Source organism: Anolis sagrei, chromosome 10 (genome assembly GCF_037176765.1).
Source record: "Anolis sagrei isolate rAnoSag1 chromosome 10, rAnoSag1.mat, whole genome shotgun sequence".
Lineage (NCBI taxonomy): Eukaryota > Metazoa > Chordata > Lepidosauria > Squamata > Dactyloidae > Anolis > Anolis sagrei.
This window is the reverse complement of record NC_090030.1, coordinates 29,050,618-29,068,211: the sequence shown is the minus strand read 5'-3', so window position 1 is coordinate 29,068,211 and position 17,594 is coordinate 29,050,618.

Below are 17,594 nucleotides of genomic sequence, written 5' to 3'. Positions count from 1 at the left end.
GCCGCGTCCTAGTCTCCAAGGAAGCAGAAAACAAGCTTGCTCCCTCCTCCCTGTGGCTTCCTCTCACATATTTATACATGGCTATCATATCCCCTCTCAGCCTTCTCTTCTTCAGGCTAAACATGCCCAGCTCCTCAAGCCGCTCCTCATAGGGCTTGTTCTCCAGACCCTTTATCATAGAATCATAGAATCAAAGAGTTGGAAGAGACCTCATGGGCCATCCAGGCCAACCCCATTCTGCCAAGAAGCAGGAATATTGCATTCAAATCACCCCTGACAGATGGCCATCCAGCCCCTGTTTAAAATCTTCTAAAGAAGGAGCCTCCACCACACTCCGGGGCAGAGAGTTCCACTGCTGAACGGCTCTCACAGTCAGGAAGTTCTTCCTCATGTTCAGATGGAATCTCCTCTCTTAGAATAGAATCATAGAATCATAGAATCAAAGAGTTGGAAGAGACCTCATGGGCCATCCAGTCCAACCCCATTCTGCCAAGAAGCAGGAATATTGCATTCAAATCACCCCTGACAGATGGCCATCCAGCTTCTGTTTAAAAGCCTCCACCACACTCCGGGGCAGAGAGTTCCACTGCTGACCGGCTCTCACAGTCAGGAAGTTCTTCCTCATGTTCAGATGGAATCTCCTCTCTTGTAGTTTGAAGCCATTGTTCCGCGTCCTAGTCTCCAAGGAAGCAGAAAACAAGCTTGCTCCCTCCTCCCTGTGGCTTCCTCTCACATATTTATACATGGCTATCATATCCCCTCTCAGCCTTCCCTTCTTCAGGCTAAACATGCCCAGCTCCTCAAGCCGCTCCTCATAGGGCTTGTTCTCCAGACCCTTTATCATAGAATCATAGAATCAAAGAGTTGGAAGAGACCTCATGGGCCATCCAGGCCAACCCCATTCTGCCAAGAAGCAGGAATATTGCATTCAAATCACCCCTGACAGATGGCCATCCAGCCCCTGTTTAAAATCTTCTAAAGAAGGAGCCTCCACCACACTCCGGGGCAGAGAGTTCCACTGCTGAACGGCTCTCACAGTCAGGAAGTTCTTCCTCATGTTCAGATGGAATCTCCTCTCTTAGAATAGAATCATAGAATCATAGAATCAAAGAGTTGGAAGAGACCTCATGGGCCATCCAGTCCAACCCCATTCTGCCAAGAAGCAGGAATATTGCATTCAAATCACCCCTGACAGATGGCCATCCAGCTTCTGTTTAAAAGCCTCCACCACACTCCGGGGCAGAGAGTTCCACTGCTGACCGGCTCTCACAGTCAGGAAGTTCTTCCTCATGTTCAGATGGAATCTCCTCTCTTGTAGTTTGAAGCCATTGTTCCGCGTCCTAGTCTCCAAGGAAGCAGAAAACAAGCTTGCTCCCTCCTCCCTGTGGCTTCCTCTCACATATTTATACATGGCTATCATATCCCCTCTCAGCCTTCCCTTCTTCAGGCTAAACATGCCCAGCTCCTCAAGCCGCTCCTCATAGGGCTTGTTCTCCAGACCCTTTATCATAGAATCATAGAATCAAAGAGTTGGAAGAGACCTCATGGGCCATCCAGGCCAACCCCATTCTGCCAAGAAGCAGGAATATTGCATTCAAATCACCCCTGACAGATGGCCATCCAGCCCCTGTTTAAAAGCTTCCAAAGAAGGAGCCTCCACCACACTCCGGGGCAGAGAGTTCCACTGCTGAACGGCTCTCACAGTCAGGAAGTTCTTCCTCATGTTCAGATGGAATCTCCTCTCTTGTAGTTTGAAGCCATTGTTCCGCATCCTAGTCTCCAGGGAAGCAGAAAACAAGCTTGCTCCCTCCTCCCTGTGGCTTCCTCTCACATATTTATACATGGCTATCATATCTCTTCTCAGCCTTCTCTTCTTCAGGCTAAACATGCCCAGCTCCTTAAGCCGCTCCTCATAGGGCTTGTTCTCCAGACCCTTTATCATAGAATCATAGAATCAAAGAGTTGGGCGAGACCTCATGGGCCATCCAGTCCAACCCCCTGCCAAGAAGCAGGAATATTGCATTCAAATCACCCCCAACAGATGGCCATCCAGCCCCTGTTTAAAAGCTTCCAAAGAAGGAGCCTCCACCACACACTGGGGCAGAGAGTTCCACTGCTGAATGGCTCTCACAGTCAGGAAGTTCTTCCTAATGTTCAGATGGAATCTCCTCTCTTGTAGTTTGAAGCCATTGTTCCACGTCCTAGTCTCCAAGGAAGCAGAAAACAAGCTTGCTCCCTCCTCCCTGTGGCTTCCTCTCACGTATTTATACATGGCTATCATATCTCCTCTCAGCCTTCTCTTCTTCAGGCTAAACATGCCCAGCTCCTCAAGCCACTCCTCATAGGGCTTGTTCTCCAGACCCTTTATCATTTTAGTCGCCCTCCTCTGGACACCTTCCAGCTTGTCAATATCTCTCTTGAATTGCGGTGCCCCGAATTGGACACAATATTCCAGATGTGGTCTAACCAAAGTAGAATAGAGGGGTAGCATTACTTCCCTAGATCTAGACACTATGCTCCTATTGATGCAGGCCAAAATCCCATTGGCTTTTCCCCCCCAAACATCATCGTCTCTCCCAGTGAGTCACACCATATCATTATACGAGGATGGGTCAAAAGGGTTTTGCCTCCAGCGTCATAAAAATGTTATGAATGAATTATCGGAGGCTTTCATGGCCAGAATCACTGGGTTGTTGTGTGTTTTCCAGGCTGTATGGCCATGTTCCAGAAGAATTGTCTCCTGATGTTTTGCCCACATCTATGGCTTATATCCTCAGAGGTTGTGGCTTGTGGTGCAGTGGATAGGCAATCATATGCACACAAAGGGAGACATAATTTATCTAAGTTTGTAAAAGTTCTGTCTTTTGACCAGGGACCACTTTGACCAGGGACCGCCTGACCAGGAACCACTTTGACCAGGGACCACTTTGACCAGGGACCACCTTGACCAGGGACAACCTTGACCAAGGACCACTTTGACCAGGGACCACTTTGACCAGGAACCACCTGACCAGGGACCACTTTCACCAAGGACCAGTTTGATCAGGGACCACCTTGACCAGAGACCATTTTGACCAGGGACTACTTTGATCAGGGACCATTTGACCAGGGCCCACTTGACCAGGAACCACTTTGGCCTTGGACCACCTTGACCAGGGACAACCTTGACCAAGGACCACTTGAACAGGGATCACTTTGACCAGAGACCATTTTGACCAGGGACAACTTGATCAGGGACTACTTGACCAGGGACCATTTGACCAGGGCCCACTTGACCAGGAACCACTTTGGCCTTGGACCACCTTGACCAAGGACAACCTTGACCAAGGACCACTTGAACAGGGATCACTTTGACCAGAGACCACTTTGACCAGGGACAACTTGATCAGGGACTACTTGACCAGGGACCACTTTGACCAGGGACCACTTTGACAAGGGATCACTTTGACCAGGGACTACTTCGACCAGGGATCACTTGACCAGAGACCACTTGACAAGGGACCACCTTGACCAGGGACTACTTTGACCAGGGACCACTTGACCAGGGACCACCTTGACCAGGGACTACTTTGACCAGGGACCACTTGACCAGGGACTACTTTGATCAGGGACCACTTGACCAGGAACCACTTGACCAGGGACCACTTTGACCAGGGACCACTTGACCAGGGACCACTTTGACCAGGGACTACTTTGATCAGGGACCACTTGACCAGGGACCACTTTGACCAGGGACTACTTTGATCAGGGACCACTTGATCAGGGACCACTTTGACCATGAACCACTTTGACCATGAACCACTTTGACCAGGGACCACTTTGATCATGGACCACCTTTACCAGGGACTACTTTGACCCAGGACCACTTGACCAGGTACCTTGTTCACCAGGGACCACTTGACCAGGGACCACTCTCCAACATTAGTACCAAAAGGGTTACGAATCAGTTTTTGGCCAACTTTGGATTCAGTTTGTTTATGTGGCATGCCAATTCAGAAAATTTCTGGCATTAACTTCTGCACCTGACAATTCATCCTCAGAAGACAGTTCCCAAGAGAAAGGCTGCCCTGGGCCCCTTTCAGGAATTTCACTTTCAGAGTCTACAGAAGAAACACAACATCCATTTTCAGAACTTGAAACCTCTGGCCTTTCAGCAACGCCAAGACTTGAAATCTCAGGTTCAGCACAACCATTATCCACAGTGACATCAGAAACAATAATTGGCTGAACTACAACAAGGGTTTTCATCACTAGAATCACTGGGTTGCTGTGAGTTTTCTGGGCTGTATGGCTATGTTCCAGTAGCATTATCTCCTGACGTTTGGCCTGCATCTTTGCCAGGCATCCTCAGAGGTTGTGAGGCTACATTCACACCTACCTCCAATAGACAAGAGTTCTTTCTCCCACCCTGGATATTATTCCACAGATATATAAACCCCATTTTCCAATTTCCCAACAGACCTCACAACCTCTCAGCAAGCAAAACGTCAGGAGAGAATGCTTCTGGAACATGGCCATACAGTCTGGAAAACACACAACAACTCAGTTATGAATTAACCTACAACAGCGGAGGTTGCTACAGTTCATAGCCTGAACTATCCTCTAAACCATTGGTTCTCAACCTTCCTAATGCCGCAACCCCTTAATACAGTTCCTCATGTTGTGGTGACCCACAACTATAACATTATCTTTTTTGCTACTTCATAACTGTCATTTTGCTAGTGTTATGAATCGTAATGTAAATATGTGATATGCGGGATGTATTTTCATTCACTGGACTCAATTTGGTACAAATACCCAATTCACCCAAATTTAAATATTGGTGGTGTTATGGAGGGAAGAATTTTGTCATTTGGGAGTTGTGTTGCTGGGATTTATAGTTCACCTACAATCAAAGAGCATTCTGAACTCCACCAACGATGGAATTGAACCAAACTTGGCACACAGAACTCCCATGACCAACGGAAAATAATGGAAGGGTTTGGTAGGCATTGACCTTGAGTTTGGGAGTTGTAGTTCACCTACATCCAGAGACCATGGTGGACTCAAACAGTGATAGATCTGGACCAAACTTGGTATGGATACTAAATATGCCCAAATGTGAACTCTGGTGGAGTTTGGGGAAAATAAACCTTGACATTTGGGAGTTGTGTTGCTGGGATTTATAGTTCACCTACAATCAAAGAGCATTCTGAACTCCACCAATGATGGAATTGAACCAAACTTGCCACATAGAACTCCTGTGACTAACAGAAAACACTGGAAGGGTTTGGTGGGCATTGACCTGAGTTTGGGAGTTGTAGTTCACCTACATCCTGAGAGTACTGTGGACACAAACTGTGATAGATCTGGAACAAACTTGGCATGGATACTAAATATGCCCAAATGTGAACACTTTGGAAAAATAGACCTTGACATTTGGGAGTTGTGTTGCTGGGATTTATAGTTCACCTTCAATCAAAGAGCATTCTGAACTCCACCAACGATGGAATTGAACCAAACATGGCACATAGAACTCCCATGACCAACGGAAAATAATGGAAGGGTTTGGTGGGCATTGACCTTGAGTTTGGGAGTTGTGGTTCACCTACATCCAGAGACCATGGCGGACTCAAACAGTGATAGATCTGGACCAAACTTGGCATGGATACTAAGTATGCCCAAATCTGAACACTGGTGGAGTTGGGGGAAAATAAACCTTGACATTTGGGAGTTGTAGTTGATTCTGAAACCTACTTGAATGACATTAAAACAGCTTTAAAATCATGGGACACTATCAATCCTGAATGTGTTGTTGAAGGCAACCAAAATGGTTTTGCTAAACAAAAGCGCAAATGTGTACAAGTTGATGGTGATTATGTTGTATGGTAGTTTTGTGTAGATGATAGCTCACGCTATGATCTATAGCAACTTCTGCTGTTATATGTTCGTTCATAATATTTTTATGACACAGGAGGCAAAACCTTTTGACCCACCCGTGTATGTCCAAAATATATAGCCTCAGGTCAGTCTTTTTTTGCCTTGCAGAGAGTTTTCAGGCTTGGTTTGGTTTAAGACCCTTCTCGTGTGTAATTTTGGTAGTCCACGGGATTCACAGAACCACATTTCAAATTAATGTTCATACTGTTAGCTGTCTTCATAACCATACATCACCATCAAAAATATGACAGCAATGATTCTGACTTTGGGATTGAATGATATATCACTGCACTTGAGGATTTTATCTAGTTCCATCATTACTACTTTTCCCAGACTTAACCCTCTTCTGGTGTCTTGACTGCAGTTTCCATTTTGATTAATGGCTAAGGCAAAGGAGAGAGGAAAAAAATTAACTGTATTTTTTAATGTCTTCATTATCTATTTTACAAAGATATAAACCATTCGTAGTCATTGTTTTCCCCCTTAATGTTCAGCTCAGCTCTACTTTTTGTGCCTTAACCTTCATCAATCACAACCTTTGCATTAGTGCAGTAAATACTGTCATTTTATTAATGAAATAAGCATTATTTCTAGGGCAGTGGTTCCCAACCTTTTTTAAAAACCATAGACCACTTGACCAGGGACCACTTTGACCAGGGACCACTTTGACCTGAGGCCACTTGACCAGGGACCACTTGACCAGAGACTACTTGGACCAAGGATCACTTTGACCAGGGACCACTTTGATGTGAGTCCACTTGACTAAGGACCACTTGACCAGGGACCAATTTGAGCAAGGGACCACTTGACCAGGGACCACTTTGACCAGGAACCACTTTAATGTGAGGCCACTTGACTAAGAACCACTTGACTAGGGACCACTTTGATCAGGGACCACTTTGACCAGGGACCACTTGACCAGAGACTATTTTGAGGCCACTTGACCAGGGCTCACTTTGACCAGAGACCACTTTGACCTGAGGCCACTTGACCAGGGACCACTTGACCAGAGACTATTTTGAGGCCACTTGACCAGGGCTCACTTTGACCAGGGACCACTTTGACCTGAGGCCACTTGACCAGTGACCACTTGACCAGAGACTACTTGGATCAAAGATCACTTTGACCAGGGACCACTTGACCAGGAACCACTTTGACCAGGGACCACTTTGATGTGAGGCCACTTGACTAAGGATCACTTGACCAGGGACCAATTTGAACAAGGGACCACTTGACCAGGGACCATTTTGACCAGGGTCCACTTTAACGTGAGGCCACTTGATTAAGGACCAGGGACCACTTTGACCAGGGACCACTTTGACCAGGGACCACTTTGACCAGGGTTCACTTTGACCAGGGACCACTTGACCAGGGTCCACTTGACCAGGGTCCACTTTGACGTGAGGCCACTTGATTAAGGACCAGGGACCACTTTGACCAGGGACCACTTTGACCAGGACCACTTTGACCAGGGACCACTTGACCAGGGATCACTTTGACCAGGAACCACTTTGACGTGAGGCCACTTGACTAAGAACCACTTGTCCAGGGACTACTTTGACCAGGGCCCACTTTGACCAAGGACCCCTTTGACCAGGAACCACTTTGACCAGGATTCACTTTGACCAAGGACCACTTGACCAAGGATCACTTTGACCAGGAACCACTTTGACGTGAGGCCACTTGACTCAGGACCACTTTGACCAAGTACCACTTGATCAGGAACCACTTTGACCAGGGACCACTTTAACCTGAAGCCACTTGACTAAGGACCACTTGACTAGGAACCTCTTTGACTAAGAACCACTTGACCAGGAACCACTTTGACTGGGGACCACTTTGACCAGGGTCCACTTTGACCAAAGACCCCTTGACTAGGGAACACTTTGACCAGGGCCACTTTGAACAGGGACCACTTTAACCTGAAGCCACTTGACTAAGGACCACTTGACTAGGAACCTCTTTGACTAAGAACCACTTGACCAGGAACCACTTTGACTGGGGACCACTTTGACCAGGGTCCACTTTGACCAGGGTTCACTTTGACCAGGGACCACTTTAACCTGAAGCCACTTGACTAGGAACCTCTTTGACTAAGAACCACTTGACCAGGAATCACTTTGACTGGGGACCACTTTGACCAGGGTTCACTTTGACCAGGGACCACTTGACCAGGGACCACTTTGACCAGGGACCACTTGACCAGGAACCACTTTGATGTGAGGCCACTTGACTAAGGACCACTTGACCAGGGACCACTTTGATCAGGGACCACTTTGACCAAGGACCACTTTGACCAGGGACCACTTTGACCAGGATTCGCTTTGACCAGGGACCACTTGATCAAGGACCACTTTGACCTGAGACCACTTGACTAAGGATCACTTGACTAGGGACCACTTTGACCAAGTACTACTTGATGAGGAACCACTTTGACCAAGGACCACTTTGACCAAGGACCCTTGACCAGGGACCACTTGATCAGGGACTGTGACCAAAGACCACTCTCCAACATTTCCATTTATCCGACGTTCTACCAGCCCATTCTGGAGTTGTTAGGTTGTTCCACTCTAACAACCACCATGTCAAACTACATAGGGAAGCCATTGAAATCCACAAGCATGGGGACAATTTCAACAGAAACGAGGAAACCATGAAAATTGAACACAATCTGGCTCTAAAAACTCTAAAATCAGGATAGTAAATAAATAGGAACATTCAAACAACAGGGGAATTCCTGACATGAAACAATCAGGGACAGCTAACACCTTCCAAACAGAGGATCCTAGCCAGACAGGAAGCAGTCAGGCTTTGAAGCTGCAAGGTCATTCAATGCTACTCAAGCAGGCTAATTGCAGCATTCACACTTGCCTCCAGACAAGTTTCTTTCTCCCACCCTGGACATTATTCCACAGATATATCAACCTCACTTGCCTAGTTTCCAACAGAACTCACAACCTCTGAGCGCATCTGCCACACATAGATATTGGAAGAAGCCAGGCTTTGAAGCTGCAAGGTCATTCAATGCTAATCAAAAAGGCCGATTGCAGCATTCACACTTGCCTCCAACAGACCAGATTTCTTTCTCCCACCCTGGACATCATTCCACAGATATATCAACCTCACTTGCCTAGTTTCCAACAGAACTCACAACCTCTGAGCGCATCTGCCACACATAGATATTGGAAGAAGCCAGGCTTTGAAGCTGCAAGGCCATTCAATGCTAATCAAGTAGGCCAATTGCAAGATTCACATCTACCTCTAACAGACAAGAGCTCTTTCTCCCACCCTGGACATTATTCCACAGATATATCAACCTCACTTGCCTAGTTTCCAAAAGACCTCACGACCTCTGAGCACGTCTGCCATACATAGATATTGGAAGAAACCAGGCTTTGAAGCTGCAAGGCCATTCAATGCTAATCAAGCAGGCCCTCCACACTTCCCTCCAACAGAAAAGAGTTCTTTCTTCCACCCTGGACATCATTCCACAGATATATCAACCTCACTTGCCAAGATCTATTTTCCCCAAACTCCACTAGTGTTCACAGTTGGGCAGATTCATCATTGTTTTAGTCCAAAGTGCTCTCTGGATTTAGGTGAACTACAATTCCAAAACCCAAGGTCAATGCCTACCAAACCTTTGTGGTATTTTCTGTTGGCTATTTTCAGCTCCGATTCGTAAACAGAGACTTTTGTTAATCTCCGTAGCTACAGATGGTTTCTCCTGGAAGCCAACCTTAATACTCAGCTCTTCACTCTATTCCTTATCTGCTGTTGCTACTTCTGACTCCTCAGACTGGCCTTGAGACCCTGCAGTTTCTGAGTCAGTTTTCTCAAAAAGAGAAACATCATTTTCCAGACCTGAATTTCTGTAGCTACAGATGGTTTCTCCTGAGAGCCCTCCTTAATCACTCAGTTCTTCACTCAATTCCTTATCTGCTGTTGCTACTTCTGACTCCTCGGACTGGCCTTGTGACCCCGAAGTTTCTGAGCCAGTTTTTTCACAGAGAGAAACATCACTTTCCTGACCTGAATTTCTGGGAGCCCTCCTTATCACTCAGTTCTTCACTCAATTCCTTATCTGCTGTTGCTACTTCTGACTCCTCGGACTGGCCTGGAGACCCTGCAGTTTCTGAGCCAGTTTTCTCACAGAGAGAAACATCACGATCCAGACCTGAATTTCTGTAGCTACAGATGGTTTCTCCTGGGAGCCCTCCTGATCACTCAGCTCTTCACTCAATTCCTTATCATCTGTTGCTACTTCTGACTCCTCAGACTGGCCTTAAGACCCCACCGTTTCTGAGCCAGTTTTCTAACAGAGAGAAACATCATTTTCCAAACCTGAATTTCCCAGACTTGAGAGCCTATCATTCTGTGCCACAGGAAAGCCCACAATCCTCTCTAAATCATCATTTGGTTCAATTCCATTGCTGGTGGAGTTCAGAATGCTCTTTGATTGTAGGTGAACTATAAATCCCAGCAACTACAACTCCCAAATGTCAAGATGTATTTGCCCCAAACTCCACCAGTATTCAAATTTGTGCCAAATTTTGTCCAGTGAATGAAAATACATCCTGCATCTCAGAGATTTACATGATGATTCATAACAGGAGCAAAATTACAGTTATGAAGTAGCAACGAAAATAATGTTCTAGTTGGGGGTCATCACAACATGAGAAACTGCATTAAGGGGCCGTGACATTAGGAGGGTTGAGAAAAACTAGGTGCTTGGTGGGATGGATATTGGGAAAGGGTCAAATTGACCATCCAGTCTACCTAATAATAATAATAATAATAATAATAATAATAATAATAATAGGTCTTGGAGCTATGTATTGTCGAAGGCTTTCATGGCCGGAATCACTGGGTTGTTGTAGGTTTTTCCAGGCTATATGGCCATGTTCTGGAGGCAATTTTTCTCCTGACGTTTTGCCTGCATCTATGGCAAGCATCCTCAGAGGTAGTGAGGTCTGCTGGAAGTAGGAAAAAGGGGTTTATATATCTGTGGAATGACCAGGGTGAGACAAAGGACTCTTGTCTGCTGGGGCTAGGTGTGAATGTTTCAGCTGATCACCTTGATTAGCATTCAATGGCCTGGAAGTGCCTGGGGGGAATCTTTTGTTGAGAGTGATTTCATGTGCCTGTTTGTTTCCCATAGCAGAGCACCTGATGAACCAACCTGGATACAGCATATTATTTGAGAACATAGAAGTGCTGGGCCACTCTCACAACCACCATGTCAGACTACACAAAGAAGCAACTGAAATCCACAAACATGTGGACAATTTCAACAGAAAGGAAGAAACCATGAAAATGAACAAAATCTGGCTGCCAATATTAAAAAACTCAAAAATTACAACAGCAAAACAACAGAGGGGAAACAAACTAGCACATAAAATCACTCTCAACAAAAGATTCCCCCCAGGCACTTCCAAGCCATTGAATGCTAATCAAGGTGATCAGCTGAAACAGATTTTGTTCATTTTCATGGTCTCCTCCTTTCTGTTGAAATTGTCCACAAGCTTGTGGATTTCAATGGCTTCTCGGTGTGGTCTGACATGGTGATTGTGAGAGTGGCCCAGCACTTCTATGTTCTCAAATAATATGCTGTGTCCAGTTTGGTTGATCAGGTGCTCTGCTATGGGAAACAAACAGGCACATAAAATCACTCTCAACAAAAGATTCCCCCCAGGCACTTCCAAGCCATTGAATGCTAATCAAGGTGACGGATTAGAGAGATGGGCCAAAATTAACAAAATGAAGTTCAACAGTGACAAATGCAAGATACTCCACTTTGGCAGAAAAAAATGAAATGCAAAGATACAGAATGGGGGACGCCTGGCTCGAGAGCAGTACGTGTGAAAAAGATCTTGGAGTCCTCGTGGACAACAAGTTAAACATGAGCCAACAATGTGATGTGGCGGCAAAAAAAGCCAATGGGATTTTGGCCTGCATCAATAGGAGCATAGTGTCTAGATCTAAGGAAGTCATGCTACCCCTCTATTCTGCTTTGGTTAGACCACACCTGGAATATTGTGTCCAATTCTGGGCACCACAATTCAAGAGAGATATTGACAAGCTGGAATGTGTCCAGAGGAGGGCGACTAAAAGGGTCTGGAGAACAAGCCCTATGAGGAGTGGCTTAAGGAGCTGGGCATGTTTAGCCTGAAGAAGAGAAGGCTGAGAGGAGATATGATAGCCATGTATAAATATGTGAGAGGAAGCCACAGGGAGGAGGAGGGAGCAAGCTTGTTTTCTGCTTCCTTGGAGACTAGGACGCGGAACAATGGCTTCAAACTACAAGAGAGGAGATTCCATCTGAACATTAAGAAGAACTTCCTGACTGTGAGAGCCGTTCAGCAGTGGAACTCTCTGCCCCAGAGTGTGGTGGAGGCTCCTTCTTTGGAAGCTTTTAAACAGAGGCTGGATGGCCATCTGTCAGGGGTGATTTGAATGGAATATTCCTGCTTTTTGGCAGGGGGTTGGACTGGATGGCCCATGAGGTCTCTTCCAACTCTTTGATTCTATGATTCTATGTGATCAGCTGAAACATTGACACCTAGCCCCAGCGGACAAAAGTCCTTCCACAGATATATAAACCCATTTTTCCTCCTTCCAACAGACCTCACTACCTCTGAGGATGCTTGCCATAGATGCAGGCGAAATGTCAGGAGAAAAATTGCCTCCAGAACATGGCCATATAGCCCGGAAAAACCTACAACAACCCTCTTGGAGCTATTTTTGCCATCACTTAAGCAGTAGGCCCTTTTGATTGAATGCAGCCAACACGTTAGATCTCTATTTCACACCTGTTGTTGTTGTTGTTTGAAATTTCCTAGAAATAATAATAATCAAAAGAAATACGATACATTAAAATAGATTCGAATTTATCAAAGCTAAGCGCAACAATTAAGTAATAACATACTTAAAGTGCAAAGGCACTTTAACAATCACACAAAAATAAAAGAAGGTGACACCCAGTGGCTGAACTTGGTCATTGACAGAGCTGCATGGGCAATAGTAGTATTTACAAAAAGGAGGAAGAGAGGAGGAGATATTTGGAGAGATCACCTGCTTCATAAAGTAAAGGCTTCCCCTTGACGTTAAGTCTAGTCGTGTCCAAATCTGGGGTGGCGGCGCTCGTCTCCATTTCCAAGTTGAAGAGCCGGCATTGTCCGTAGACACCTCCAAAGTCATGTGGCCGGCATGACTGCACGGAGCACCATTACCTTCCCGCCAAAGTGGTCCCTACTGTCTACTCACAATTTGAATGTTTTCGAATTGCTAGGTTGGCAGGAGCTGGAGCTGTACAGTGGGAGCTCACCCCACTCCCGAGATTTGAAGTGCCAATCTTTCAGTGAGCAAATTCAGTTCAGCAGTTTAACCTGCTGTGCCATCGGGAGCTCCTATTTAATACATTTCTTTAAAGCAGCGTTTCTCAACCTGGGGGTCACGTGGGGGGGTGTCAGAGGGGTTGCCAAAGACCATCAGAAAACATAGTATTTTGTGGGTTGTTGTAGGTCTTTTTCGGGCTATATGGTCATATTCTAGAGGCATCTTCTCCTGACGTTTTGCCTGCATAGTATTTTGTGTTAGTTGTGGGGGTTCTGTGTGGGAAGTTTGGCCCAACCCTATAGTTGGGGGGGTTCAGAATGTTCTTCGATTATAGGTGAACTATAAATCCCAGTAACTACAACTCCCAAATGTCAAGGTCTATTTTCCTCAAACTCCACCAGTGTTCACATTTGGGCATTTCACCTGCATAGTATTTTGTGTTAGTTGTGGGGGTTCTGTGTGGGAAGTTTGGTCCAATTCTATCGTTGGTGGGGTTCAGAATGCTCTTTGGTTGCAGGTGAACTATAAATCCCAGCAACTACAACTCCCAAATATCAAGGTCTATTTTCCTCAAACTCCATCAATATTCACACTTTGGTATATTGAACATTTGTTCCAAGTTTGGTCCAGATCCATTACTGTTTGAGTCCACAGTGCTCTCTGGATATGGGTGAACTACAACTCCAAAACTCAAGGTCAATGCCCACCAAACATTTCCAGTATTTTCTGTTGGTCATGGGAGTTTTGTTTGCTAAGATTGGTTCAATTCCATCATTGGCGGAATTGAGAATACTCGATTGTAGGTGAACTATAAATCCCAGGAACTACAAATCCCAAATGTCAAGGTCTATTTCCCCCAAACTCCACTAGTGTTCACAGTTGGGCATATTGAGTATTCGTGCCAAGTTAGCTTCAAATTCATCATTGTTTGAGTCCAACGTGCTCTCTGGATGTAGGTGAACTACAATTCCAAAACCCAAGGTCAATGCCCACCAAACCCTTGTGGTATTTTCTGTTGGCTATTTTCAGCTCTGATTTGTAAACTGAGACTTTTGTTAATCTCTGTAGCTACAGATGATTTCTCCTTGGAGCCCTCTTTATAACTCAGCTCTTCACTCAATTCCTTATCTGCTGTTACTACTTCTGACTCCTCGGACTGGCCTTGAGACCCTGAAGTTTCTGAGCCAGTTTTCTCACAGAGAGAAACATCACTTTCCTGACCTGAATTTCTGTAGCTACATATGGTTTCTCCTGGGAGCCCTCCTTATCACTCAGCTCTTCACTCTATTCCTTATCTGCTGTTGCTACTTCTGACTCCTCAGACTGGCCTTGAGACCCTGCGGTTTCTGAGCCAGTATTCTCACAGAGAGAAACATCACTTTCCTGACTTGAATTTCTGTAGCTACATATGGTTTCTCCTGGGAGCCCTCCTTATCACTCAGCACTTCACTCTATTCCTTATCTGCTGTTGCTACTTCTGACTCCTCGGACTGGCCTTGAGACCCTGCGGTTTCTGAGCCAGTATTCTCACAGAGAGAAACATCACTTTCCTGACCTGAATTTCTGTAGCTACATATGGTTTCTCCTGGGAGCCCTCCTTATCACTCAGCTCTTCACTCTATTCCTTATCTGCTGTTGCTATTTCTGACTCCTTGGACTGGCCTTGAGACCTTGCAGTTTCTGAGCCAATTTTCTCACAGAGAGAAACATCACTTTCTCACCACAGGGCTCTCTGGATGGTGGTGAACTACAATTCCAAAACTCAAGGTCAATGCCCACCAAACACTTCCAGTATTTTCTGTTGGTCATGGGAATTTTGTTTGCCAAGATTGGTTCTATCATTGACGGAGAATAGTCTTGGAACTATAAATCCCAGCAACTACAACTCCCAAATGACAAAATCAATCCTCCCCAACTCCAGCAGTGTTCAAATTTGGACATATCGGGTATTTGTGCCAAATTTGGTCCATTGAATGAAAATACATCCTGCATATCAGATATTGTGATTCACAACAGTAGCAAAATTGCAGTTGTGAAGTAGCAATGAAAATAATGTTATGGTTGGGGGTCACCATAACATAGGGGTCCTCAAACTAAGGCCCGGGGAGCAGATGTGGCCCTCCAAGGTCATTTAAGCGGCCCTCGCTCAGGGTCAACCTAAGTCTGAAATGACTTGAAAGCACACAACAACAACAACAACAACAACAACAACAACAATCCTATCTCATCAGCCAAAAGTAGGGGCACACTTCCCATTGAAATACTATTAAGTCTGTCTATCTATCTATCTATCTATCTATCTATCTCTATCTATCTATCTATCTATATCTATCTATCTATCTATCTATCTATCTATCTATCTATCTATCTATCTATCTATCTATCTATCTATCTGCTGTGTGCATAATGAGTACCTTAAAAACAAAAGAACCAATGAACAAAATCACACCAAATTTGACAATAAAACGTCTCACAACACAAGGAGTGACCATCACTCGAATAATTATGACTTTGTCATTTGGGAGTTGTAGTTGCTGGGATTTATAGTTCACCTATAATCAAAGAGCATTCTGAACTCCACCATTGATGGAATTGAACCAAACATGGCACACAGAACTCTCATGACCAACAGAAAACACTACAAGGGTTTGGTGGGCATTGACCTTGAGTTTGGGAGTTGTAGTTCACCTACATCTAGAGAGCACTGTGGACTCAAACTGTGATAGATCTGGACCAAACTTGGACTGGATGGCCTATGAGGTCTCTTCCAACTCTTTGATTCTATGATTCTATGATACAGAACTCACTTGACCAACAGAAAATACTGGAAGAGTTTGGTGGGCATTGACCTTGAGTTTGGGAGTTGAAGTTCACCTACATCTAGAGAGCACTGTGGACTCAAATAATGATGGATCTGGACCAAACTTGACATGAGTACTCCATATGCCCAAATATAAACACAGGTGCAGTTTGGGGGAAATAGACCTTGACATTTGGGATTAGTAGTTGCTGGGATTTATAGTTCACCTACAATCAAAGAGTACTCTGAACCCCACCAAAGATGGAATTGAACCAAACATGACACACAGGACTCACATGACCAACAGAAAACACTAGAAGGGTTTGGTGGGCATTGACCTTGAGTTTTGGAGTTGTAGTTCACCTACATCTAGAGAGCACTGTGGACTCAAATAATGATGGATCTGGACCAAACTTGGTATGAATACTCCATATGCCAAATATAAACACAGATGAAGTTCTAGATCTAGGGAAGTAATGCTCCCCATGCTCTATTCTGCTTTGGTTAGACCACACCTGGAATATTGTGTCCAATTCTGGGCACCACAATTCAAGAGAGATATTGACACATTCCTCTGGAATGTGTCCAGAGGAGGGCGACTAAAATGATCAAGGGTCCAGACCTATGAGGAGCCCTATGAGGAGTGGCTTAAGGAGCTGGGCATGTTTAGCCTGAAGAAGAGAAGACTGAGAGGAGATATGATGAAGGCCATGTATAAATATGTGAGAGGAAGCCACAGGGAGGAGGGAGCAAGCTTGTTTTCTGCTTCCTTGGAGACTAGGACGCGGAGCAATGGCTTCAAACTACATGACAGGAGATTCCATCTAAACATGAGGAAGAACTTCCTGACTGTGAGAGCCGTTCAGCAGTGGAACTCTCTGCCCTGGAGTGTGGTGGAGGCTCCTTCTTTGGAAGCTTTTAAACAGGGGCTGGATGGCCATCTGTTAGGGGTGATTTGAATGCAATATTCCTGCTTCTTGGCAGAATGGGGTTGGACTGGATGGCCAATGAGGTCTCTTCCAACTCTTTGATTCTATGATTCTATTATTCTATGACTGGGGGAAATAGACCTTGACATTTGGGATCATTAGTTGCTGGAGGAGCCCCCGGTGGCGCAGTGGGTTAAACCCCTGTGCCGGCAGGACTGAAGACTGACAGGTCGCAGGTTCAAATCCGGGAAGAGGCAGATGAGCTCCCTCTATCAGCTCCAGCTCCTCGTGCGGGGACATGAGAGAAGCCTCCCACAAGGATGATAAAAACATCAGTTCATCTAGGCATCCCCTGGGCAACGTCCTTGCAGACGGACAATTCTCTCACACCAGGAGTCACTCCTGACACGAAAAAAAAGTAGTTGCTGGGATCTATAGTTCACCTACAATCAATGAGCATTCTGTACTCCACCAACTACTGCATTGGGGCAAACTTCCCACACAGAACTCCCAAGACCAACAGAAAATACTTAAGGCCATCCAGTCCAACTCCCTTCATCAGGGTAAGAAAACATAATCAAATACTGTTTACCTACAAGCAGAAAGAA